General features: G+C 42.2%; 1 pseudogene; it reads left to right on the forward strand.

The window, feature by feature from the left end:
- LOC115435832 (uncharacterized) lies at nt 1–22938 on the forward strand (annotated as a pseudogene).
- Nucleotides 22939–26432: the final 3494 nt, after the last annotated feature.

Consider the following 26432-nt stretch of genomic DNA (forward strand, 5'->3'; position numbering starts at 1 on the left):
ATGTACGACCAGACAGTGCCTTTCCTGGCAGCAGCCACCAACTCTGACAGCAGAATGAGAGCGGGAGAGCACCCACAGGACAGGCGTTTTTATACACCTGCATTAATGAGGGGAGTGGTCAGGGGAGGAGTGAAGCTTGAGCTACGTTCAGTCTACACAGCAGTGTTACTTACCACACAAACATAGCCAATAAAAGTAGATATGACATCTAAAGTTGTTTGGCCCACTCCCAAAATTGCAGTGTGAAAGTAAGAAAGAAAAAAAGGTTTAAACATTGTTTCAGATTTTCAGGTGTTAAAACTCCTTCAAACTGAAAACATCGGGTTTTTCATGGCCGCAACAAACCCCCCACCCCCTCAAACCACAGACGCCCAACTACCGAAGCCCCCCCCCCCCCCCCGAACCACAGATGCTGAACAATTGAACCACCCCCACCCCCTTTTCGGATAACACACCACTACACGAAGAGGTCAGTTCCACAGAAAACACTGTACTACAAGGAGCTACCATGGCAAGAAACAAGACCTACACTGGTACCCGGTCTATTCACCAGTCCCGGACCGGCAGTCTCTTCACCAGGGCCAGGAGAAGAGAGTGCTGCCCGGCCCTGGGAGAAGGGACCGGGTGAAGAGGCTGTGACCCTGGCTCTCAGTGGTTCTTACTGGGTGGTCAAACTAAGGCAGAGCCGGTGTTGGTCTTCAGATCCTTCTCCGCTTTCATCCGTCTCCATGTTTCAAAATCATCCCCTAAACATATTCTTGTTTTGTTTCTCACTTTGTCACGTATTTGGGAATAATAAGAGGCCTTTTCGGTTTATTAACGTCAGATATTTATGATCAGAAATGTTCCAGCTGCAGCTCAGAGGGAACTGGCAACCAGGGGCCTGTTTCACAAAACTAGGATAAGGGATTAAGCCAGGATATGTTGGTTATCCTGGCTCAACTTATCCATGATCCGGTTTCACAAAAGGCAGGATAGGGGAAAGCAGGATATGTTCTGATATAAATTACCATGGAGATTTATTCTGTGGAGCTAGCCTGCTCCAGACCAGGCTTAATTCCAGGATTTATTTAATCTCATCCCTTATCTCAGTCAACAGTTACCACAAATGGAAACCAGTAGTTATTCCACTGCCCACTACACAATGGAATCACAGGAACTAGACCCACTGTCAGTATATAAACATGTGTGATTATTAATATCATTAATTTTACATAAATGATTTTAGATGATTTTGCAATCATTAGATCAGTTCAGTTCAATTGTGTTTATTCAGACATTTCAAACATTAGACATTTATGCAGATACAATGATTAACAACTAAAGAGTCTGTAAAAGAAATAGGTTGAAGCCTAAGATCATTCTGCCCCCCATTCATATCACCAAACAAAATGAAATAAAATAGATACCAATGCCTTTAGCTTAGTAACAATAGAAACAACAAAAAACTAAACAATTCAATAGTTTGAGTGGAAAAATGAACATTCACATTCTTCATATATTTTCATGACATTTCTTTTAAACATAGTTTTAAACATAAATAGTGTTGTACAGTCTTTGAACTCAGGATTGAACTTGTTCCAAACATTTCCTCCAACACAGACTAAATGTCTTCATATTTGTTCTACCACAGGGTTTGTTGAACACATGACTTCCTCTGAAATTAGAAATAATTTCCCATATTTTATTCAAGCTCTGATTATGAACAGGCAACAGATTTTTTTTTTTTTTTTTTTAACATAAATTGGGTTGTTTTAAAGTGGACTAAGTCACTATACTTCAAAATTTTTAATTTGATCATAAACTGATGTGTGTATTCCCTATAGGACACTGTATTGATCAGTGGTATTGGCCTTTTCTGAATAATGCTGATTGGATTTGTATTAGTTCTGTCAGTATTCCCTCACACCTCCATGCACTACAACATAGAACAACTTTACTTCTTTTGTATAGTTATTCCAAGGAATTTGATTACATTTACCCTTTTAGTCTCTGTATTATTTATACTTAGATAACTGACAGTTTCCCGTAGACTATATATGTCATAAATAGACAATACACAAAGAGTAACATGATGTTCCTTTATTGAATAAGTATCAATCAAAGCAAGTAAAACCATTGGCTCCTTTAAAACTGAAGTCACACAGTGACTCTACAATATAGAAAGAACAGAACCAAAGGACATGATAGAACAGAAGAATAAATACACATTCAAAGGTAGAATACAGCCCACATGTCTGCACACTGAAAGAAATACACGTCTGTACACTGAAAGAAATGCAGGACAAATCCATACATAACAAATGAATGGATGCAGTGGCCTCCCTGCAACACAGTACACACAGTATAAATACAATATACATATAGTATACACACAGTATACACAAAGTATGTAGCACAAACATCAAAACAGGCCACATCAATTTAAACTGAATAACAAAAAAAAAAAAAAAAAAAAAAAAAAAAAACACGAATTCCTCTGCCCCTGCAGGACATAGTTAACTTAAATCATTAATGTTAACTAAAATAATTGAACATATATTGGTCCCTGACCAGCTGACCACTGCGGTCATCATCATCAATTTGAATGCATGAATACACCTATCACCCCTTGTGCATTAATAAAAACAACTATGCACATTGAAACATCAGGCTTTGGGGCCCCCTGTGCAATGAAATGTGAGACTCTGGGGATGTGAGAATGCATAGGATAATCAAAGAACATAATGAGCACACACAATAAACCATAGGAGTGATTTAAGAAATGTGTTCCTCACATACTTGCAAAGTGTTTCACAGGACCTTTTAAGTCAATGGAAAATAAAGGTGTAATTCCTGTACAATAACTGATGGAGTCTCTATTTGTGACTTTTGACTTGCTGTGAGTCTGCTCCTCTCTTCCCAGAGGTTGGAGCTGTCAGAGGGCAGGACAGATGATGGGTGTCAGACTAAATAAACGCTGGCCAGCGAAGCTTATTTGTGTTGCGTTAATAGTTGAGCTACAGTCCCCACTGCACCCCTTCAGACTAGTCCAAAAGAGTCCTCGGACTGCGGCCAGAACCCAGCTAAAGCAGGCCAGGACCCACACAATGAAGGATTTACAGGTAAAAACATACAATGTCATGCAATGTAGATAAATACACATATGCAACCACAATGTCATATGAAATATGAGCATATTCAGCCAAGCACAGGAAAAGGCACAGAATGAAAAAACAGCAGCCAGTATTGATCTTTGAACATAGGATTATGCAGTCTGGCTCTATAGGCTTAGCGGCCTTTAATTTGCTCACAGAATAGATAGACTGACTTTGGCTCTATACATATCTGGATCAATGCAAATCTACTTTCTCCCCAGCGGTTCAATTTTAAGCGAATTCCATTAGCCATAAGTAAAAGTTTTCTTGGGTAATGTGATTAGAGTGGCTCCTCACTGATAGAGTCTCTCTGAAAGCGGTGAAACATTTCTTTTTTTCCCCCCTCCTCCTTCCTCTCCTCTTCTCCACTTCCTCCATCTCATTCTCTCTCTTTGTCTTTTTCACTATTTACAATCATAGCCTTCGCCGCCGTGACCCGCTGCGGACAAGGAAGTGACGATAACACTGAGAGACTAACAGGTTGTGATGCAACACACACGCAGAGACACACACATTAGTGGATATACTTAGAATGGTCGATAGATTCTGGTTTTGAAGACAAATACACATTTTTCTTACAATCTGCATTGTTGAAAGCTATTGTTTCATATTCTTTGAGTACTAAAATTGCACAGGATTTACTTCTGTCACCATGATATAGTGGGTAATTTCATGAAACAAAGCAAGGACAGTCAATTAAAAACCGACTGTAGTAAAAGTGAAAGTTGAAATTCTTCACTGCAGTAAAAATGTAAAAGTCCAAGTCCTCTCCTCAAAGTATAGAAGTCTAAAGTTGGCCTTTGAAGGACATTCCTAAAAGTGTGAACTGAATAACATGTTATACAAAAATAATGTGTAGACTTTTAAAGCATTCTGGGCCGGATTTACTAAGATCCCAATTTGTGTGTACTAATTTGCATGCACAATCTAGAATTTTACATGTGGGGTTGAACCTCGGTTTGCGGGTGATTTACTAAGATCGCTTGCGCAAATGTCAACAGTTGCAAAGTCTTGCAGACCGCCCTATTTAAATGAGGATTTTGTGTGCACTAAACTGCGCTGGCATACGGCAATACTAATGGTAACAGTGCGCTGAATGATCCAGACACACGGAAATAAAACACTGGAGGAGTTTTGTCATAGAAGGTATTGCATGACTCATTCATTCATTCATTTTTATTTTTCATTTTAAAGATGTGTGTGTGTGTGTGTGTTGTACCCTGGTGATAAAACTGCGTATATCACTTTAATTCATGTCTGCCTCCAGTGAGTGGTTAAATCGTGCAGTGTTTCCATCATCTCTCGCGAGATGGTCAAGTGGATCGGTGTGGTTAACCGGTGTTGGCGTTGGATGTCATGCGGTCACGAGACGGGGTGTAGCCAATTGCGCTCAGTCATGTGACGGGATGTAACCAACCACTGCTCCTATATACACGTGGTAGTTAATCGCTCAGAGGTAGCGGAGACGCCACATGGGGAGCACGCTGAAGGTTGGTTTGGATGCACTTTTCACTTCTGTTATAACCACAAGTAAGTTAACATTCAGTGTACACATTGTGGTGTTTAGGAGCCGTCCACCAAGACCCGAGCCGCGTTAAACGGATCGGTATGACCGGAGTTATCGTCCGAATTGGTGAGCGACGTCGCGCTAGCTTAGCTGCGGCTAATTAATTCATATGATGTGGTTAGCTGGTGATTTTTGTTGCCGCTTCTGCACAAGGTGTTCCTCAAACTTAATGTCCATGCCTGTTTAATTTGAGTTGTGACATGAACTTATTTATGGCATTAATGATATGACCAATTAATTAATAATATTGTGTATTTATTTTCATGATACTGACTTATTCAACTGTATTAATTATCTGATTAATATATGAATTGATATTGTGTATTTATTTTCATCACTTAACAGTATTTATGAACTGATTAATGCATGGATTCATGATTAATTAATTTTGAATGTTATTTATTTTTGATTGATGTATATTCATTGGATAAATGAATGCACTATTGGTTGAATTTGATTAAGTACTTTATACAGCTGGTGATATCTTGTGTGCACACTGGATTTAACCTGTTGGCCTGTTCAGTAATTGAATCCTGTTCACTATACAGGCCAGGTTGTTGTAATTATTCTATTCGATGGCAAGCTAATGAACCAGGCTTTGAGCCTAGCCCACGAACCCAACGTTTGCACTTATCCAGTGCGAAGAACCCCCTACTGCATCCTGCTGTTTGGCTGGTAGGAGGGCTTCTTCAGCCTGGAACCATTTTTCACACTCTGCCCCATACATACTTACTCACTGCCCACTTCCAAAAGGTTTCCCCCTCTTACACAAACTCTACGGCAATATCTGGATCCATGGACACATCCTCATAAAATCCCAGTGTGGGCTTTGAACGATACAAACTTCATGTTTGGGGACTCTGTTTTTTTGTTGTTGTTCTATCGGTCAACAAGTCAGTTTGTGTTACATTCTTGTTCAAGTTGAACTGCCGCAGCTTTGTCTCATTGTTTCTTCAGTACTGCACTGGTTGTTATATGTTGTTGTTCACTGCTTATTTTTTCAATACATGGTACTTATATAAACACAACCCTCAGTTTCTGTCTCTCTCTCCCTCCTTGAGTCAATCCTTGTCTTTTTTTTTTTTTTTTTTTTTTTACCTTTATTTAACCAGGAAAACCTCATTGAGATTAAGAATCTCTTTTTCAAGAGTGTCCTGGCCAAGATGGGCAGCAGTACGTTAAATACTTACAGACAGACTTCCATACCAGTGGCGGCTGCTCATCTTTCAGACAGGGGAAGCTCATTGTCGGCTAACATAAAAAAAAATTGTCAAGTTATTTAAACATAAATTCGGCCCTCCGTTCCTTTTTAAGAAAATGGTCAGTAACCTTATCGTACCAAGCAGGCATCTTTTTCAGGGACTTGACCAGTGTCTTCTCAATGTCCAGCAGAGCTAGGCTGCTTAGATTGCCTTGGCCCATTGTGTTGCGAGTGTAAGACTTCAGCCTTTTTAAACAAGAGATGCTCCTTTCACTCCAACCTAGCCGACAGTATGATTGATTTAACTATCTACAAAACTATATTAGACTCGAACAAGAAATGATTAAATTATGTAACTGAAACAAGAAAATGCTGAAATTATGTTAAATTGAAACAAGGAAGTCCAATGAGTGTGTTTTATTTACAGAGCAAGAAATGAACAAGTGATTTCATAGTGGTTTCTCTCTCCATTTCACAGCAGAATGTGCGACGGTATTAAACTGAACTGTCAGTGAAGGAGTAAATCTGAAAACAGCTGTCAATCAAACGGGATTCAGCCTTTCGCCTGATCCTCCAATCAGCACGTGGGATTCTGGCGTCCAGCCCTGCCGAGCTCCGCCCACAGCTCCATTCACCCCAAGAGACGCCCTGCGTCCGGGGGCAGGACAACATCGTGGCATTTATCCAATTGCTGTCCAGTTTTGAGGCAATGAAAAAAACTGTTCCACTCAGTCCCATTGAAGCCCATAGACACCCAGCGTCTACGGACAAATGGACTGAGCAGAGATCGAATGAGAAAACAGCACAACGGGAATGTATGAGAAGTGAACAACATTGAGTCTATTGATTTGTGATAAAGCTGATTCTGAATGAACTCATCTTTAAGATGAACGTGTTCTAACACATTTAGTCAATGACATGTCAACACAACTGTACATATTTAACCATTTAATTTTCGTAATTTTAGGGGAAGCCGGGCTTCCCTTGCAGTCTATGAGAAATCGCCACTGTTCCATACATAAAACGAATACACAAAAAGCACATAGACAAGTCAAACCTTCCAAAGTCAGCTGTGCAAAAAGTGCTCATGAAATGTAGACAAAAGTGCGTCAGGTAAAACATCTGCAGCCAGATATCTCCCTCTCGAAGTCATACAACATCCTCTTAAAAGTGTCCAACGAAACCAGATCCTTCAGTTTCAGGTCTTTTTGTAGTTCATTCCAGGTGAATGGGGCCACATACCTGAAGGCCTTTTTCCCCTGTTCAGTTCTAACTTTAGTAACAGACAACAAGAAAAGATCCTGAGAACGTAGATTATAAGCGTCTGTGGTTCTCCGACTGATGTAGGTCTCAAGGTAGGATGGGAGCAGACCTAGAATAGACTTGCAAATTAAAATATGCCAATGATTCAGTCTGCGAGCCGACAAGGAAGACCATCCTACACGATCATAAAGCAGACAATGATGGGTAAGAGATTTAAAATTGCTGATGAACCTCAGAGCTCCATGATGCACACTGTCCAGTGACCATAAACTATGGGTGGAGGCATGCATGTACAAGACATCACCATAGTCCAACACAGACAGAAATGTAACTGAAACCAGTCTCCTTCTTGATTCGAAAGACAGACATGATTTAATTTGAAAGAAGAAGCCAAGTTTTAGCTTTAGTTTTCTAACAAGCTGCTGAATGTGCGCAGAGAAAGAAAGGGAGCTGTCAATTAAAATGCCTAAATATTTATAGGTCAGGACGAGTTCTACCTGTGTTCCCTGGGTAGCGATCAGTGAAGGCAGGTTTGACAGTTTGGACCTGGAGTTTGAAAACATCATGACTTTTGTTTTATCTGCATTTAAAACCAGTCTTAAGTCATGAAAATTTAGTTGGACAGTATTAAAAGCAAGTTGTAACTGGGTAAGGGCTTGGACAGGAGTGGAAGCAGAAGTGTACATGACTGTATCATCAGCATAAAAATGAAATTTTGCATTTGATATATTGAAATTGATGTTATTAATGTAAATTATGAATAAAAGTGGCCCCAGGACTGACCCTTGTGGCACACCTGTTGTCAAGGTGAGTAAACTGGAAGTACAGCCATCTACCTGCACACTCTGCTTCCTGTCTGTCAGGTAATTTTTAAACCAGCCAACTGCGTATTCCGATATTCCTGATTTAAATAATCTATGTAAAAGAATATGGTGATCCACAGTGTCAAAAGCTTTTGACAAGTCAATAAAAAGGGGTGTACAGTGCTGTCTGTTATCAATAAAATCTATAAAATCATTAAAAACGTTAAGTGCTGCTGTAACTGTGCTGTGTCTTTTTCTAAAACCAGATGGAAAGTCAGATAAAATACTATTCTCATTTAAAAAATCCTTCAGCTGATCACAAACCAGAGACTCCAGAACTTTAGCCAGGGCGCAGAGCTTGGAGATGGGCCTGTAATTGTTTAAAACCATGGGGTCTCCCCCCTTGAGCAGAGGCGTAACTAGGGCAGACTTCCAGATTGAAGGTATAGTGTCAGTGACCAAGGATAAGTTAAAAATATGGGTTAAGGGTGGGGCAATAAAATCAGATGCTAACTTTAAAAAGTAAGGCTCCAGTGTATCAGGGCCTACAGCTTTTGCTGTGTCTAAGTGCTTGAGGGCTTTATGCACTAAAATGGGGTTAAAATGGGGTTAAAATTAAAAGAATGTCTTGACTGAGTCAGATTTAGTGGAAAAAGAGTTAAGAGTGGGGTTTAAATTTGTAGGGTTTAAAGACTCAAATAAATGCCCTGAGGCAATAAAATGTTCATTAAAACAAGTAAGCATTTTAGCTTTATCTGAGATTTTTTTCAGTCTTTAACAATGCATGGTGGTAACTCAGAACCTTTACTATTTTCAGAAATGGATTTGATGGTTTTCCAGAACTTTGAGGGGTTATTTAGATTCTGTGTAGTTTGTGATAAGAAATAATTGGCTTTGGCTTTCCTGATTTTGACAGTACAAGTATTGCGTAATTGCCTAAAGGCTAACCAGTCAGAGTTTAGATTTGTTTTTTTGGCTTTAGCCCAGGCCAGGTTGCGCTGGTGGAGGAGATCTGAAAGGTCTGGGGTGAACCATGCATTATTTTTGCCCTTAACTCTATACCACCTAAATGGAGCATGCTTGTTAACAATGTTATAAAAACCATCATAGAAACACTTCCAGGCAAGATCTGTCATATCAGTCCCTGGACTCCTGCCTGTTTTGTCTGTTTTGTCTTTCGTTTCCTGTTTTATTTTGTTAAGTTTCCCTCGTGTGTCGTGTCTGGTGTCTTTACTTCCCTTCCCTGTGTCTGATTACCTGCCCCCGCCCTGATGTGTTGCACCTGTGTCCAATTGTCTCCCCGCCCTCTTGTGTATATAAGCCCTGTGTCTTCTTTTGTCCTCTGCCAGTTCGTATTCTCCCTGTGTGATTACTTACCAGCGCTTTTGGATCCTGTTCGTCTGCCTGTCTGTTTTTGACCCGGATTGTTTCTCATCGACTCCTGAGCTTTGCCTGTCCCCTGTTTGTACCTCAGCCTCTGATTCCTCTCCTGTGTTCGACCTTCAGCCTGGATTTAGTTTGCCTTTCCCCAATGTCCTGTTGCCTGTCTGCTTGTCCTCCCGTGTATGACCTGGTCTGTCCCCTGACTCTCATATGCTTCCTCCTAGTCGGGTTCCCCTCGTGTGCTGGCCCGGGCTGTGAAGCCTTTCACTCGGATTTGGAATCCAGGACGAATCTGCAGCGCAGCTTCACTGAAGACTCATCCATTATCTTTTTGTGTGAACTGTGTTTTCTGATTGTGTTTAATAAACACACTTTCATTGTATATCTGTCTGAGGTTCTTGCATTTGGGTTCAGATCTTGTACTATCAGTCTTAACAAGATCAACATCGGCTATAAGATCAATTTTTGCCCTGTCAAAAAGAAATAAATCGTGAGAGAAACCTTGCTCTGAAAAGTGCTTCATATCACGTTTATAAATGATGCGTGGCCTGATTTTAGGTGTTTTTATATTTCTCACTGTTGCAACTACACAGTGGCCACTGATGTCGTTGGCAAGTATTGAGGCAGTTGTGTATTTATGAGGAGGATTTTTTTGAATGAGATCGATTAAAGAGGATTTTCTGGATTTTTTAAGGTTTGGTCGAGTTGCACTGCCTACCAATTGGAAGATGTTCAGGGAGTCGCAGTCGGATCAAAATTCATCTGACAGTGGTTGTAACCAGTTCAGGTTAACCCTTTCATGCATGAATTATAAGGACCTTACTCAAAAAAATTTTTCTTGAGTGTTTTTATTCCTCCTTGGGCATGAAAAAACCAATGCAATTGATTTTTTTTTTTCATTGAGTTACAAAAATGTCCATGCATTACATTTTTGAAGTAAAGAAACATGTTTAAATCCCAATATCAGAAAGTGATACCAAAACAATGAAATAAAAACATTTTTTAATGCTGCTAATCTGATGTTTTCTCCCATTTTAACATATTCTAATGCTAGTTATTACTCACTTCATGGAGATAACATGCAAAAAAAACCTTTGTGTCTAAAAGATAACAAGTGATCTACACTCAAACATGTTAGTTCAGATCAGTTTTATCAAGAACTGCAAAGGTACAGTAATGGTCTGAATGTCAGTGTATATTGGGTTGGTGCATAAGCATCCACTGTGTTGGCTGATATGGAACTAAAACAACAAAACATATGAATATACAAGAGAACAGCTGGAGAATAACTGTGCACTGTAGTGACCACTATGCATGAAAGGGTTAAAGTCACCCAAAGCTATGAATTCCTTTAAGCTGAATTCTGAAAGAAGCTGCATTAAATTAGGCAGGGCACAATTTTCAGCTCAGGGTGCTCGATAACAACCAACAACATTAATAGTCTTCTGATTAGCACTCACCTATTATTATTATTATTGTTGTTGTTGTTGTTGTTGTTGTTGTTGTTGTTATTGTTATTATTATTATTATTATTATTATTATAATATACTTATTAATTACTTATTAATTACTAATTAATTACAAATCGTAATTACACATATGCTACAGTATGTTTTGGGGGGAGTATTGGATTGAATGACTGTCAGGCGTAAATAATTTTGTCACACTGTAGCCTAATGTCAGTGCATATATTTAATCACATTCATCAGGAGTGGAAAAGAGTCCTGTAAAGTGTGTGTGTGTGTGTGTGTGTGGGGGGGGGGGGGGGGGGGGGGGGGCACATACATGTTAATTATTTTTTCTTCCGTCACTCCAAAAATGTTCATGAGGGTGAAAAATGCATTCTCTGCATCTCGTTTCATCATTTCGATGTCTCCTAACCGCAGCCATATGTGCACAATTATGCATACAAACTGTTTGCACCTCCCTTTGAGACGTGTTAAATATAGACACAGTTTCTATTAACAAAATTGCTTTCAGGTTTGATAAGTCCCTTTGCGTGTGCTAAATTAATATATTTACATTTTCTCCTCCCAGCACACGCATAGCTGCATGTAAATGCCCCATATTGCATATTCATTGTGGCAAACGTACCAACTGGATGCAGACGCGCTATTTTGCACCTTTGAAAGACGCAACCCTTAGTGCGCACTGTTAGTAAATTAGTTTGTACATTTTTTGCGTGTGCAATGAGTTTGCACACATTTTAATACGCGCAAACCTTTAGTAGATCTGGCCCTCTGTCTTCAAATCAAAAACAACAGACTGAACATTTCCTTCACTCCAATATGTACATCAATTTTAAATGTTGCCAGCAGAATTCTAATTATGAAACCTTTTCTTCATGGTCCAGTTGTTGTGTGTATTTCTGTTGCTGTTTCTCCTCTTCTCCTTCCTCTCTGTTCTTTCCTCTGCGCCTGAGGAGGCGTGGCTCATTCTCTTGGCGCAGGTGATGAGTACACCTCCAATTGCAAAAAAATTTTGTATTTAAGGCAGAATTTGCCATCACCAATATCTTATTTTTAATTCTGACCACCCATTGGAACACAAATTGGGAGCCATCAGAACCTTCAATCATAAAGTGAAAGTAATCCCTACAGAGGTTGAAGGGAAGAAGGAAGAACAGGTCAGGAACTAAGCCTTCCTCAAAGCCAAACCCAGGAACCAGAAACCCAAATACAACAGAGGAAAAGCCAGAAAAAGGAAAAGGTATCATTATTCCATTCACAGCTGACATCTCTGAAAAACCATAAAGGATTTACAACAGTATAAAAGTATATGAAAAAAATGTATTTATAGATGTATAGGAATAATAACAATTAAAGCCGCAAGCAGCATCTAAAGGCCCTCGCCACGGGCACGTCCAGTAGAAGTATGTCCGTCGTTCAGCAGGTGGTGCTCTAGCACCAAATTTCAATGTCTTCTGATGAATGGGTGTAGGCCAGGGAGATTGACAACTGCTTCAAATTTGAGGCAGATCTTTTTTCGTATGTCCAAACTAAAGAAATTTTTGTATAAATAAATCTGTAGGGGGCGCTATGCAGCTAAAATTAAATTTCTTCTGTTGAATGGGTGTAGGCCTGCGAGATGTACCACTGAGTCAAATTTGAGCCAAATCAGTGTTCGTATGTCCGAATTAATGCAATTTTCGTGAAGGTAAATTTGTAGGGGGCGCTACTGAGCAAAGTGGCATTTTCTTTTGATAAATGGGTGTAGGCCTGGGAGATTGACAACTGATTCAAATTTGAGCCAAATTGGTGTTTGCATGTCTAACGTGAAGTAATTTTCATATAGGTAAAATTGTAGGGGGCGCTATGCCACCGAATTTCAAATTTTTCTGATAAATGGATGTAGGACAAGGAGATGGACATCTGAGAGAAATTTGAGCCAAATCGGTGTTTGTATGTCAGAACTGAAGCAATTTTAATAAAAAAATATGAAAAATTTTTGTAGGGGGCGCTGTAGTGCAAAATTTCAGTTTCTTTTGACAAGTAGGTGTAGGCCTGGGAGTCAGATGTCTGAGTCAAATTTGAGCCAAATCGGTGTTCGTATGTCCGAACTGATGTCATTTTTGTAAATCTACATTTGTAGGGGGCGCTATTGCGCAAAATTTCAATTTCTTTCAATAAATGGGTGTAGGCCTGGGAGATAGACGTCTGAGTCAAATTTCAGCCAAATCGGTGTTTGTATGTCTAAGCTGAAGCAATGTTTGTGATGGTAAATTTTCGAAAAAACTTCGCAAACTTTGAAACCTCGTCACACAAAAGCGGTGATGCCAATTCAAAAAATTCGGCTAACTTTTAATGCCCCACTTGTCTAGATACTGTACACCGATTTTCAGCTCATTTGGCCAAACGGCTTAGTAGGAGAAAGTTAAAATACAACGTCAGCGAAAACGCTGACTCAGCATTTTGGAAATTTCAATCCAATATGGCCGACAAAGGGTTGGTTTAGGGCAGTGGTTCTTAACCTGGATTCGATCGAACCCTAGGGGTTCGATGAGTCAGTCTCAGGGGTTTGGCGGAGGTCAAGACACACGACTCATTCTTCGGGTGTGTGTGTCAGGCTAGGTCCAATATACACAGTGTATTGTTGTTGCTTATAGCACTACAACACATCCGGAAGTGTTTATAATCTCTTCCACTCGTCTGACGATGAATTATTTGAGTATTTTCCACATCGTTATGACTTTTGCTACATCCTGTTAACCACGGAGGCAGCCATGTGTTGCGTTTGTTTACATTTTTCAGTCACCGCACTGGTCAGTTACAATCATGTGACGACTGACGCACCATCGCGGATGGAGAAATCATATTACGCTAAAGCCGAGTTAGTGCCGTAATAAAACAACGATCACAAAAATACTGAAGTAGTACATCGAGAACTTTTTTTTTGATACACTACATGCAATTATCTTTTTTTTATGTCAAAATTGCGTGGTTTGGAAAGTTCGGAGCGAGATGAACGAAACCGGGTTGACCTGACGGCCTACATATGATTTGTGATGTCAAGCCCCGCTTGGCTAAAGAAGGGTTCAGTGAATGCGCATATGAAACTGGTGGGGTTCAGTACCTCCAACAAGGTTAAGAAACACTGGTTTAGGGGCATGGCCATAATAATTTTTTTTGTTTGTCTCCTCATGATGAATCTGTGTACTGATTTTCGTGGCTCTACGACAAACTTTATGTTGGACGCGCTCCCATTGGCGCAATGCATTTCCACTTTTCAAGGGGGCGCTGCCGCTACATTTCTTTACCGACATCTACGAAACCTATATGTAAATTCAATTTCTTGCACTTCTGAATTTTAGGCAAAATTTGGTGAGTTTTCGTAAATGTTCAGAGGGTCAAAATTGAGCTCAAAGCGCAGGAGAAAGAAAAATAAGACAAAAAAAAAAAAAATTAAAGCCACAAGCGGCATCTAAAGGCCCTCGCCACAGGCACGTCCAGTAGAAGTATGTCCATCGTTCAGCAGGTGGCACTCTAGCACCAAATTTCAGTTTCTTCTGATGAATGGGTGTAGGCCTAGGAGATAGACATCTGAGTCAAATTTGAGCCAAATCGGTGTTCGTATGTCCGAACTGAAGCAATTTTAATAAAAAAATATGAAAAATTTTTGTAGGGGGCGCTGTAGTGCAAAATTTCAGTTTCTTTTTATAAATAGGTGTAGGCCTGGGAGACAGATGTCTGAGTCAAATTTGAGCCAAATCAGTGTCTGTATGTCTGAACTGATGTCATTTTTGTAAATGTACATTTGTAGGGGGCGCTATAGTGCGAAATTCCAATTTCTTTCAATAAATGGGTGTAGGCCTGGGAGATAGACGTCTGAGTCAAATTTCAGCCAAATCGGTGTTTGTATGTCTGAGCTGAAGCAATTTTTGTGATGGTAAATTTTCGAAAAAACTTCGCAAAGTTTGCAACCTCAAAAACGGTGACACCGATTCAAAAAATTCGGCTAACTTTTGATGCCCCACTTGTCTAGATACTGTACACCGATTTTCAGCTCATTTGGCCAAACGGCTTAGTAGGAGATAGTTAAAATACAACGTCAGCGAAAACGCTGACTCAGCATTTTGGAAATTTCAATCCAATATGGCCGACTAAGGGTTGGTTTAGGGGCGTGACCATAATAACATTTTTATTTTGTCTCCTCATGATGAATTTGTGTACCGATTTTCGTGGCTCTATGACAAACTTTATGTGGGACGTGCTCCCATTGGCGCAAGGCATTTCCACTTTTCAAGGGGGTGCTGCAGCAACATTTCTTTACCGACATCTACGAAACCTATATGTAAATGCAATTTCTCACATTTCTGAATTTTGTGCAAGTTTTGGTGAGTTTTCGTAAATGTTAAGGGGGTCAAAATTGAGCTCAAAGCGCAGGACAAAGAAAAATAAGACAAAAAAAAAAATAAAAGAAATAAAAATAATAATAATCTGAGCAAGAACAATATAGCCGTTTCTATGGCAACCACATATTTGGCCTTATTTGAAAGCTGTTGAGGTCCCCCACATGTCTGTGGGGTCAGATGTCACGTGTCGTGCACTTACACCCACATGACTGACTGCGACCGGGCGTGTCCCATTGACTCCCATTGATTCTGAGCAGGTGTAAATATGCGATGTGTGCACGTCATATACATCGTCGGAAAGGTCTCAGTGCCGTGAATGTGAATATGTGTGAGAGTGGCGACAGTGGCGAAAGGCGACCACGTCACTTAATTGAATGGGTGTAGGCCTGGGAGATGTACCACTGATTCAAATTTGAGCCAAATCGGTGTTCTTATGTCCGAATTGATGCAATTTTCGTGAAGTTAAATTTGTAGGGGGCGCTATTGAGCGAAATGGCAATTTCTTCTGATAAATGGGTGTAGGCCTGGGAGATTGACAACTGATTCATATTTGAGCCAAATTGGTGTTGGTATATCTGAAGTGAAGTTATTTTCGTAAAGGTAAATTTGTAGGGGGTGCTATGGCACCAAATTTCCAATTTTTCTGATAAATGGGTGTAGGCCTAGGAGATAGACATCTGAGTCAAATTTGAGCCAAATCGGTGTTCGTATGTCCGAACTGAAGCAATTTTAATAAAAAAATATGAAAAAATTTTGTAGGGGGTGCTGTAGTGCAAAATTTCAGTTTCTTTTGATAAATAGGTGTAGGCCTGGGAGACAGATGTCTGAGTCAAATTTGAGCCAAATCAGTGTCTGTATGTCCGAACTGATGTCATTTTTGTAAATGTACATTTGTAGGGGGCGCTATAGTGCGAAATTCCAATTTCTTTTAGTAAATGGGTGTAGGCCTGGGAGATGGACGTCTGAGTCAAATTTCAGCCAAATCGGTGTTTGTATGTCTGAGCTGAAGCAATTTTTGTGATGGTAAATTTTCGAAAAAACTTCGCAAAGTTTGCAACCTCAAAAATGGTGACACCGATTCAAAAAATTCGGCTAACTTTTGATGCCCCACTTGTCTAGATACTGTACACTGATTTTCAGCTCATTTGGCCAAAAGGCTTAGTAGGAGATAGTTAAAATACAACGTCAGTGAAAACGCTGACTCAGCATTTTGGAAATTTCAATCCAATATGGCCGACTAAGGGTTGGTTTAGGGGCGTGGCCATAATAACATTTTTATTTTGTCTCCTCATGATGAATCTGTGTACAGATTTTCGTGGCTCTATGACAAACTTTATGTTGGACGTGCTCCCATTGGCGCAATGCATTTCCACTTTTCAAGGGGGCGCTGAAGCAACATTTCTTTACCGACATCTACGAAACCTATATGTAAATGCAATTTTTCACATTTCTGAATTTTGTGCAAGTTTTGGTGAGTTTTCGTAAATGTTAAGGGGGTCAAAATTGAGCTCAAAGCGCAGGAGAAAGAAAAATAAGACAAAAAATAAAAAATTAAAAAAAATAAAAATAATAATAATCTGAGCAAGAACAATATAGCCATTTCTATGGCAACCACATATTTGGCCTTATTTGAAAGCTGTTGAGGTCCCCCACATGTCTGTGGGGTCAGATGTCACGTGTCGTGCACTTACACCCACATGACTGACTGCGACCGGGCGTGTCCCATTGACTCCCATTGATTCTGAGCAGGTGTAAATATGCGATGTGTGCACACATGTCATATACATCGTCGGAAAGGTCTCAGTGCCGTGAATGTGAATATGTGTGAGAGTGGCGACAGTGGCAAAAGGCGACTGCGTCACTGGCAATTTCGTCCCCATGCGCCCACTGCAGACTCAATAGGCCCTGCGCCGGCTTTACTCGGCTCGGGCCTAAAAATAAAAATAATAATAATCTGAGCAAGAACAGTATAGCCGTTTCTATGGCAACCACATATTTGGCCTTATGTGAAAGCTCTCGAGCTCCTCCACATGTCTGTGGGGTCAGATGTCACGTGTCGTGCACTTACACACATGTGACTAACCCCAAGTGCACGTGTCCCATTGACTCCCATTCTTTCTGAGCAGGTGTAAATATGCGATTTGTGCACATGTCATGTACATCATCGGAAAGGTCTCAGTGCCGTGAATGTGAATATGTGTGAGAGTGGTGACAGTGGCGAAAGGCGACCGCGTCACTGGCGATTTCGTCCCCATGCGCCCACTGCAGACTCAATAGGCCCTGCGCCGGCTTTACTCGGCTCGGGCCTAATAACGTGAAATCGTGTGAAAAAGCGTTTGCCCCCTTCCGTCACACTTAAATGTTTCAGATCATAAAACTAATTTAAATATTAGACAGAGATAACACAAGTAATCACAAAATACAGTTTTAAATGAAGGTGTTTATTATTAAAGCTATACCTACCGATGTGGCATTTCACACAGCACTTAGTCAAAATTTGGACATGAACAACCCGCCTCCCTCCAAAGCCCTGCCTGCTTCCCCCTGCCTGAGCTCTGACACTCCCCTCCTGTCACCTGACGCACAAAGTGGAAGCAAAGGTAGAGGCGGAGGGCTGGTCCGCTTCGGCGTGGCTGCGAACCCCTCCCTCAGCAACCAGACACATCATACACCTGCTGCACAGCTGTGGCTCTTGTTTCATAAGGAGACCGTGTATTTAAGGGTCTGGTCTGTGCAGCGCTGGGTCATTGTCTTTACTGCACCTCATCACTCGGGCAGAGTGGGCCATACTGTGAGTGCACAGACTCCGCCACTGTCCGTGGACATTTGAAGTTTCATAGTCCATACATTTATCATCCTACATAATCCTTCACTGAGTGACACCAAGTACATGTACACGGAGTCCCGCTGTCGTAAAAATGGAGCTTGTGGAGTCAAGTACATCTGACTCCCGAACTTTTATCTCCATCCTTCATTCACCAGACTGACTGCTTCAATCGGGGGTTTTCTGTTTGTTCCCCTTGGTTGTTGTTCCTGTTAATAAATCCATTTTTTCCCTTCAGCACATGCATTTGAGTCCTATCTATTCATACCCTTAGACAGGAGACTGGGTCAGTGACAGGGGAAGCAGCGCAAGTGAAACGTCAGATTCAGAGGCACCAGTATCGGATGCGGGACGGCAGTAACGGATGACTGACAGGAGGCTCAGCCAGACTCAGCCAATAATTGTATTTGGACCGAATAAATGATTGGTCAGATTTTCATCAGAAATATATGAGAATTAAACATTTTTGGGGCTGGCAGAGCTCCGTAAAATCCTGAGGAAGAAACTCACCCACACTCCGCCGAGCCGAGTGGCATAGAAGGAGGGGCAGGGAGAGAGCCAGGAAACGCGCAGCCTTCATCTCGAACCCCTTCGTCTTCACCAAGAAAATCCTCGAGCAGAAGAGAAGTGGCCGTCTTGCCTGTACTGAAGAAGAGGTCAACAAGTACCTAAGTGCCACCTACAGTGACAGCGCAAGAGAGGAAGATCTCGGACTGTGCAGAACCTTGATAACTCCATCAGAACCCACTAAGGCATTTAACACCAAGGAGCCAACTCTGAAAGAAGTTGAGGAGGTGGTCAAAACTGCTAGAACCAGCTCAGCGCCAGGCCCTAGCGGAGTGTCTTATGTTGTCTACAAGAGATGCCCCAGACTCTTGAAGCGACTATGGACAATCCTGAAAATCATCTGGAGAAGGGGGAAGGTGGCACAGCAGTGGAGACACGCAGAGGGTGTCTGGATTCCGAAGGAGGAGAACTCAAGTAACATCGAGCAGTTCAGGGTCATCTCACTCCTCAGTGTGGAGGGCAAAATATTTTTTAGTAGTCAACGTCATGCGTTGGGCAACAAGCCCAACGCATGACGGAGTTCCTCCTGAGGAACAATTACAGTACAGGCCAAAAGTTTGGACACATCTTCTCATTCTTCGTATTTTCTTTATTTTCATGACTATTTACATTGTAGATTCTCACTGAAGGCATCAAAACTATGAATGAACACATATGGAATTATGTGCTTAACAAAAAAGTGTGAAATAACTGAAAACATCTCTTATATTCTAGTTTCTTCGAAGTAGCCACCCTTAGCTCTGATGACTGTTTTGCACACTCTTGGCATTCTCTTGATGAGCATCAAGAGTTAGTCACCTGAAATGGTTTCCACTTCACAGGTGTGCCTTGTCAGGGTTACTTAGTGGAATTTCTTGCCTTATTGATGGGGTTGGGACCATCAGTTGTGTTGTGCAGAAGTCAGGTTGATGCACAGCTGACAGCCCTATTGGACAACTGTTAGAATGCATATTATGGCGAGAACCAATCAGCTAAGTAAAGAGAAACGAGTGGCCATCATTACTTTAAGAAATGAAGGTCAGTCAGTCTAGAAAATTTCAAAAACTTTGAATGTGTCCCCAAGTGCAGTCGGAAAAACCATCAAGCGCTACAACGAAACTGGCTCACATGAGGACCGCCCCAGGAAAGGAAGACCAAGAGTCACCTCTGATGCTGAAGATAAGTTCATCTGAGTCACCAGCCTCAGAAATCGCAAATTAACAGCAGCTCAGATTAGAGACCAGATGAATACCACACAGAGCTCTAGCAGCAGACACATCTCTACAACAACTGTTAAGAGGAGACTGCGTGAATCAGGCCTTCATGGTCAAATAGCTGCTAGGAAACCACTGCTCAGGAGAGGCAACAAACAGAAGAGATTTATTTGGGCCAAGAAACCCAAGGAATGGACATTAGACCAGTGGAAATCTGTGCTTTGGTCTGATGAGTCCAAATTTGAGATCTTTGGATCCAACTGCCGTGTCTTTGTGCGACGCAGAAAAGGTGAACGGATGGATGCTACATGCCTGGTTCCCACCGTGAAGCATGGAGGGGGAGGTGTGATGGTGTGGGGGTGCTTTGCTGGTGACGCTGTTGGGGATTTATTCAAGATTGAAGGCAACCTGAAGCAGCATGGCTACCACAGCATCCTGAAGTGACATGCCATTCCATTCGGTCTGCGTTTAGTTGGACCATCATTTATTTTTCAACAGGACAATGACCCCAAACACACCTCCAGGCTGTGTGAGGGATATTTGACCAAGAAGGAGAGTGATGGAGTGCTGCGCCAGATGACCTGGCCTCCACAGTCACCGGACCTGAACCCAATCGAGATGGTTTGGGGTGAGCTGGACCACAGAGTGAAGGCAAAAGGACCAACAAGTGCTAAGCATCTCTGGGAACTTCTTCAAGACTGTTAGGAAACCATTTCAGGTGACTACCTCTTGATGCTCATCAAGAGAATGCCAAGAATGTGCAAAGCAGTCACCAGAGCTAAGGGTGGCTACTTTGAAGAGACTAGAATATAAGATATGTTTTCAGTTATTTCACACTTTTTTGTTAAGTACATAATTCCACATGTGTTCATTCATAGTTTTGATGCCTTCAGTGAGAATCTACAATGTAAATAGTCATGAAAATAAAGAAAATGCAAAGAATGAGAAGGTGTGTCCAAACTTTTGGCCTGTACTGTACATCGATACCTCTGTGCAGAAGGGGGGAGTTCCAAAGGTTCCAGGATGCATCGAGCACACAGGAGTTGTTACTCAGTTGATCCGGGAGGCATGTGAAGGCAAAGGTGACCTGTCAGTCCTTTGGCTGGACCTTGCCAATGCGTATGGGAGCATTCCACACAAGCTGGTGGAAACCTCGCTTGTCCGACACCACGTTCCAGACAAAATCAAGGAACTCATACTGGACTATTACAGCTGCTTCAGTTTGAGAGTCACTTCTGGAACAAAAACATCTGCATTTCATCAGCTTGAGAAGGGCATTATCACTGGATGCACCATTTCAATGATATTGTTTTCCTTGGCTATGAATATGCTGGTGAAGTCAGCTGAGGTAGAGTGCAGAGGTCCACTCACCAACTCAGGTATGCAGCAGCCCCCCATCAGAGCATTTATGGATGATCTGACAGTGACTACAACATCAGTCCCGGGCTGTATATGGATCCTGCAAGGCCTTGAGCGTCTCATCAACTGGGCCCAGATGAGTTTTAAACTAGCCAAGTCCAGATCCCTGGTAGTGAAGAAGGGGAAGGTTACACACCAGTTTCACTTCTCAATAGGAGGCGTCCAGATTCCATCAGTGGGAGAGAAGCCGGTTAAGAGCTTGGGCAAGATCTTCGACTGCACCTTGAAGGACACCACAGCACTCCAAGCAACAACGGAGGAGCTGGAAACCTGGCTTACAGCAGTGGATAAGTAAGGGTTACCAGGCAAGTTTAAAGCCTGGATCTACCAGCATGGCATCCTGCCATGACTCCTCTGGCCACTGCTGGTCTATGATGTGCCAATGACCACCGTCGAGTGCTTCGAGAGGAAGGTGAGCTGTTTCCTGCGGAAGTGGTTGGGCCTACCGAGAAGCCTCAGCAGCATTGTCTTGTACGGGAGGAACAACAAACTGAAACTGCCCTTCAGTAGTCTGATGGAGGAGTTTATGGTTACCCATGCAAGAGAGGTGCTGATGTATAAGGACTCCAGTGACATCAAAGTCTCTTCGGCAGGCATAGAAGTAAGAACCGGCAGGAAGTGGAAGGCTCATGAGGCAGTCGACCAGGGTGAATCCCGCTTGCGACACAGTGAGCTGGTGGGAGCAGTGGCATCCGGTCGGGCAGGTCTTGGGAGTAATCCAAGACTTCACTTCAACAAGGCCCAGGGAAAGGAGAGGCACCAGCTAATCCAGGAGGAGGTCCGAACAGGGGTGGAGGAAGCCCGCTGCAGCAGGACAGTAAGGATGCGGCAACAAGGAGCATGGACCCGATGGGATGAGGCAGCTGACCGTACGATATCGTGGACGGAGTTGTGGAGATCTGAGCCACACCGGATTAAGTTCCTCATTCGGTCGGTGTATGATGTTCTCCCGAGCCCATCTAACCTCTTCCGCTGGGGCTTGGCCGAGACTCCACTGTGCCCCCTCTGCCAGGGAGCTGGATCGCTGGAACACATCTTGAGCTGCTGCCCTAGGGCACTAGCAGATGGACGTTACCGCTGGCGCCATGACCAGGTGCTGCGGGTCATTGCAGACGTCATCAGCACCGGGATCTCCACCAGTAGGCACCAACAACCGACAAAGCAATCCATCACCTTTGTCAGGGCTGGGGAGAAGCCACAGCAGCACCGGGCTCAAGCAGGGGGGCTGCTAGCAACAGCTCGGGACTGGCAGCTAAAGGTCGACCTAGGGAGACAGCTCAAATTCCCTGAGAACATCGCAGTGACCACGCTCAGGCCAGATATAGTCCTGGTTTCAGAAACAACAAGGCAAGTGGTCCGGATGGAGGAGGCCTTTGAGAGGAAGAGGGCCAAGTATGAGTAGCTGGCAGGCGAATGCCGAAGCAGGGGATGGAGGACCCAATGTAACCCCATCGAGGTCGGATGCAGAGGGTTTGTCGGCCAGTCTCTAATCAGGGCACTCAAGATGTTGGGCGTGAAGGGACTGCACATCAGAAGAGCCATCAGAAACATAACTGACGCAGCAGAAAACGCGTCAAGATGGCTGTGGATCAAACGGGGGGAGCCGTGGACCACACAGGCTACTTAGACACAAGCCGGGACTTGATCACCCCGGATGGGTCGCCTGGGCGAGGGTGTCTGATGTTGTGAGACCCGAAACACCCAATGAACCCAGGATACATCACTGATGATGTGTCTAAGTTGTACTAGAGTGTATATTAGAACTTGAGTTCCAAAACCTGGTGGATTTCTTTTACATTTTAGTTGACACTTATTGGGAGCACTTTAACATTACAAAAGAAAAGTGTAAAAATGCCACACCATATGGCTTTAAGGGAGAAAAAAATTCCAAACCTACATGGCCCTGAGTGAAAAAGTGATTGTCCCCTGTTAAAACATAAATGAATTGTAGTTTATCACATCTTTGGAAAGCTGAGTTCAATTTCTCTAGCCACACCCAGGCCTAATTACTGACACACCTGTTCTCAATCAAGAAATCGCTTAAATATGACCTGCCTGACAAAGTGATGGTTCATGGGCTGGGGGGGTTACACTGGTGCTGTCACAATAGGCCCTTTTCCACCAAAAGCCCAGGAAACTTATAACCAGGAACTTATTTACCAGGAACTTATTTGAGTCAAAGAGTTCCTGGTAATTGCATTTCCACCGCACCCCAAAGTTCAGGGTAATTTATTCAAATCAGGTTGATGATGTATGGGGGAGCAGTAAAAGAAACTGTAGTGCAGTTCATGTACATTCACAAACTAAGCTCTAGCACAATAAAATGACACTACTTTAAGTGGACGGTTTGGGTTTAAAATTTTACTGGTTGTTGAATCACTTAATCCATCTGGAATACATTTTAAATGAAATTAACTATCATTACATATCCGTAATTTCTGTTTAAAAATGATAGAACATGTATTTTCAACTTCTCATTCCTTAAACTATATCACTTCTAACTTTAACTGTGATGGATGGTTCTGTTTCAGTTTGTTGTTTTATAGATATAGTCCAGGTTCAACCCTAAAGTCAGACAGATTTACTCATATGCCTGCATTTAATTCAACTGCATATTGTAATGAGACTGGTACAAAGGCTGAACCCAAATGCAAGACCAGAACACAGATGACCAATTGAGAGTGTTTATTAAACACAATCACGGTAGTAAAAACACAGCACAAAATTGTTAACACGTCTATGAAGGCGTGTGATACTGGACTCTTTGTCAGGGCTGTGAGCGGAGAATATGGATGGTCAGCACGGCCGAGCCAGAGGATTCCCATCAACACCCCGACTAGGGCAAAACAAAGGATAGTCAAAAAACAAGCCAGGTCATACACAGGAGGGCAGTTCAGGAGGCAACGGGACATGAGGGAAAGGCTACTCACGGTCAAGGTCCAGGCGAGGGTCGAAACACAAGGTAACACGTTGGAGGCTGAGGTAGTCAGGGAATAGGCAGAATCAGAAGTAGATGTACGAACCAGGTCAGAACCAGACGAGCAGGCAGACAAGGAACAGGCAGGATCGGTGGTCGGAAGGCAAAAACGGGTCAAGGACGGGCAGACAGACTGACAGGTATCCAAAAACGCTGGTAAGTGAGCACACAAAGGTAGAACACAAACTGGCAAAGGAACAGGGGAAAACACAGGGTTTAAATACACAAGAGGGCGGGAAGACAATTGGACACAGGTGGAGATAATCAGGGAGGAGTCAGGTAATCAGGAGCAGGTGAGACAATCAAGGAGGGGAAGTAAAAACACCAGACATGACACAAGAGGGAAACTTAACAAAATAAAACAGGAAATGACAGAAAACAGAAGACATGACACATATTACTTATAAAAGTACTTATACTCATATTTTGATGCCTTGTAAATGGACAGTATTAGGGTTTTTTTTTTTTTTTTTAATCAAAAATTGAAATAAACAAAAGGTGCAAAAAAAAAAAAAACAAGGTGCCTTGAGGTAAAAAGGGAAAATAAACATGTGTGAAAGGTTTAGGCTTCTGGACCAGTGTGTGGACCAGCTGGTGCAGGACAGACAGTCTTGACCTCCATTGTCCCACTCCCTTTCCTACAGGAAAAGTAATAAAAATGCTAAAATGACTAACAGAACATGTGATGACAGATTCCTACCAATGTGATGTGACACGTCAAATGTCTGACCTGGGCCGTTGTAAAGGACAGTAGACGATGGACGAGCGCACAAACGAGCCCAGGTTTGGAAAGAGAGGCGAGTCCATCCAGTCCATTTCAGGTGGAAATCACAATACATAAAAGAATAAATCAGTGTTCCGCTCATGGCGACAACATGAATGCATCCAGTTCTCTGACTTAGGTTTAGTGTCAGACTGTTGACCAGTTAGCATTAGGTTAACCTGACTTCACTTTTGACTAAACAGCTGGTGCCGCTGACTACTGTTACAGCATGGAACGAACTAAACAGTGAATATTCCTGTGATATACAAAACATTGGTTTGTTAGACAGTCGGATCATCTGCGACCATTGTGGTCCTTCAGGTTCTTTTAATCCTGCATAAGTTTCTTCGGCTTTTGTCATATTTCTTTAGGCTTGTGTCTTATATTTGGCTCCGACAGCTTTTACTCAAAACTCGCTCATTTTGAGTTGGCGATTCAAAGTCCATCTGAATTTCCTCATCATCCATCCACTTGTTGTAGCTTCTCTTTTGGTCCATTTTCCAATTATCAAAATATTTTGAAATTAAATGAATGAATTAAATATTGACAGGTGAACGGATGTGGAAATGCAGCGAGTGTAGTCCACCACTCAGTGTTCTGCAGCACACAGCCCCGCCCCTTAGAGTTCCTGGTAATCTGAAAAGTAATACCTCCCTACCAGGAACTTCTTTGGGGTAAATTCGGGGCTGGGGGAAAGTCATTTACCCTGGTATTTTTTGGTACAAATACACCGGGAACTTTGAAAGTTCAGGGTAATGCACAAAGTTCCTGCAAAAGTTCCTGCGGTGGAAAAGAGCCTAATGAGTGAAGGCATGGAGTGCAGCATGTGCTGTACAATACTCTTGTGTGAATGGTGATACCAGTTCTGTCATCTTGATGAGATGCTTGTTGGTTTCTGTACCTGTATCAAGCAAAATGGTACTTTGCAGGGATGGGGCCTGATGGAGCAATACAAAAAATATGTCACTGGCTGGACTCCGTACTCGGACTGCTTTGTAACCTTGTTTTTGAGCGTATTGGCAGTAGAGCACCGCTGTGGTGTCTGTTTCTTCTTGATTTGAATAGAGTGCACCAATTTTTTGAACAGTGGTGTGTATTTGATCATCATATGTTAGGCTGTAGGCATGTCCCTCAGAGATAAGGAGGATTTTTCTGCTCTGGTATTTAGCAGCAAAATCATCTTGATGCCACACATATAGCAAGAGTTTGATCAACTGGTTCTTGTTGGCATCATTTGTAAGGAATGCTTTCCAATCTGAGGAATGCTGTGTTTTTTCACCCTGTACAATCAGTTTCTCACCAGAACCACGTCATCTTCTCTCCATGGCTTTCACCAAATCTGGGTCATACATATCAGTATTAAAGATTACATCTGACGTCTTAACCATCATGTCAAATATCTTGTGGCAGATCTCTTTAAAATTTCCTGGGACCTCTCGCATGTGATGGAGTATTGCATTCCCATCTTCAACAACAAGTGTACA

This window comes from Sphaeramia orbicularis, chromosome 16 (assembly GCF_902148855.1).
Source record: "Sphaeramia orbicularis chromosome 16, fSphaOr1.1, whole genome shotgun sequence".
Classification (NCBI taxonomy): Eukaryota; Metazoa; Chordata; class Actinopteri; order Kurtiformes; family Apogonidae; genus Sphaeramia; species Sphaeramia orbicularis.